This window comes from Taeniopygia guttata, chromosome 4 (genome assembly GCF_048771995.1).
Source record: "Taeniopygia guttata chromosome 4, bTaeGut7.mat, whole genome shotgun sequence".
NCBI classification, from domain to species: domain Eukaryota; kingdom Metazoa; phylum Chordata; class Aves; order Passeriformes; family Estrildidae; genus Taeniopygia; species Taeniopygia guttata.
This window is the reverse complement of record NC_133028.1, coordinates 64594715-64597379: the sequence shown is the minus strand read 5'-3', so window position 1 is coordinate 64597379 and position 2665 is coordinate 64594715.

Here is a 2665-nt window from a genome sequence, read left to right as displayed (position 1 = left end):
TGAAAGAGAGAACCATGACAAAATCACCATGAGAAACCCCTGTGCTCAAGCAGCTCCTGCTGGGGCTCTGATGGGTAATTCCTGTACAGGCGATCACACAGCCCTCAGGATCTACTTTAAGCATTCCATGGAACACCTGATGGATAATTATTGTATACATGTATCCCACATCCCTCAGGATCCACTTTAAACACTCCACAGAACTCCTGGCAACGACAGCTTTTTATTTCCTTCTCCATATACAAGCATAACCCTGCCATATGCTCTACACACATAAAACACAGACATGGCCATGGACTCAGAATTAGTGACCAGGACAGAGTTTAACAGCAGCTCTGCAGTGTGCTCAGAGATTCCAAAAGGAACCCTCGAATCCAAGTGTTCTGTACAAGTCTTTGAAAGACTCTACCCAAAATCTTAATAAGAATATTTTTTTAAAAATCCCAAAACAGCATAAACCATTAATTATTGTCCTGTAGCAATGAGAAATCTTTACTGAAAGGGATGCACACCCTCCACTCTCTCCTTGCCTGTTGATGGAGTTTCTAAGCTGGGACAATGTCTCTGACTGAAAACATCTATCAGCTGCCCAGAATTTATCTGTGAGACATACTGCTTAAATAGAACTTAGAGCTGTCACTTTCAAAATCCCAAAGTGAAAAAGATAGAAAACCTAGGTATCTTCTGATAAAGAGAAATCAATGCACAGAATAACTGCCCTCCTCTGTTTCCCTTCAGGGCCATTTGCCTGCTTCATCCACTGCTTTTCATCACAGCTTGTGAACTGCTTTTAGAGGATTTGTGAAAGGCAAACCTAACAAGAAAGCAAGTATTACGTGGCTTAAATTCTCCATAAAAGTGTCCATACCAGCAACAAGAAATGTTCCCATCTGTATGCTCTTATTTAATTTCTAAATTTCCTTACTTCTGTGATCAGGTGTAAACTCCTTTCCAACTCATTCTGTAAATTCCACTATTTCCCCCTTTCCCCTCCAAGCAAATTAATCCTCTCTCCTGTGTCAGTGATGGTGGGGCCAAGGCACACTGAGAGTTCTAACACTCACCCAAGGGGTTCTCTGAGCCAGGCACTTTTCAGAGAAAATAAGGGAAGGTGACAGGCAGGCTCGGTCTGGGTGATGTTTGACACATTCCTGGTCACCTCTCTTTCTTTGGTACACAGGAAAGTCTTTCACACGGGTTTAACTTCCCAAGAGTAAAAACCAATAATCCCAGTGGATGTCCCGACTTCTTGCTGCTGAAGTCACCTCCCTGAAGTGAAGAGAGTTTTGCTGATATAATGCAGTGTAATTTATGAACCACTTCAGACAGAGTTTGTCCAAATGTCTTTTGAAAACTTGGTCTGGCAAGTATAAGAGCTACATTAGCACTATGCTGCTAAAACTGCCTCAAGGGTTATCAAACTATCCATCTATCTTCCATGGAAACTGGGGGTGGAAAAGAGCTCCTAGGTGCTTAGCTCATATCTCTGCCAACACGAAACTGCTCCATGCTGTGTTCCGAGAGGTTTGTCCAGTTTTTAATCGAGTAAAGAAGCTCCCACCATTTCTCCCAATGGAGAAATTATTCTCTATCATAAAAGATTTCAGTGCAAAGAAACAATTCCTGACACTTAGCCTAAAATATTCCCTTGCTGACATTCTTACATTCAACTCTATTATATACACACATATATTTATATACATATGCTATACAACAAAAGCCAAACTGCTCCCACTTACATCATACAGGCCTTGAAAAGCCAGTCACATTGCCTTGGTGTGAGCCTGGAAAGAATTTGTTCTCACACTTTGTTCTTCGGGAAATCTTCCTGGGGGTAAGAGCTTGATTTTCATGACACACATTAAAAGAATAAACAATATAAATTGTCAGAAAACCTCACATCAAATGAAAATCTGTAATTCTGCATCAGCCAGGACCTGGTTGGAAGTTATTTTAAAAGCAAAAGGTGCTGGGGAGTGTGTAGGTGATGTCATTTACCAGCAAACAGATGCAATCTCTGCAAATTTTCCTCATTGCAGGAAATTCATTTCTGTGTAGAGCTGCTGCTTCTTGGTTCTTCAAGTCCATTAAAAGGTACCACAAACAAAACCAGCAACAACCACATTGCAGACACACAGATCCTTTGGCTCCTTACAGTAGTATTTAATGTTCTGTGTTTACACTTCCTTAATTTCTGACCAGCCCACCTTTAAGGATATGGAACTGCTGCAGCTCCTGGCACATGAGACCCAGGAATTTATAAACCCTATATAACCAGTTCCACAATGGTTTTGCTAATCTTGTTTTCCTAGATATCCCCTAAAAATAATATTTTTAAGAAAAATCTCTTTCTTTCAGAAGTTCAAAATTCCTTTCAAAGCAGGAACTGCAAAGCAATTTAAGTTTTAATCTGGATCACTTTGATTATTGATCAGATTATTTAATGCAATTTTCTGAAAAATTGTACCATAAGTAGTTCTAGAAAGGGTCTGTATGCTTCAGAGTTAACATCTTTTTATATTAAATAATATGAATTTGAGTCCTGGTATATATTAAAAACAGATGATTTTTTTTCTGACTTTCACTGACAAGTCCTTCAATTAGTTTGCTCTTTAGGTTTGCCAAAATTCTTGTGACATTTTATGCATTGACACAATAACTATGG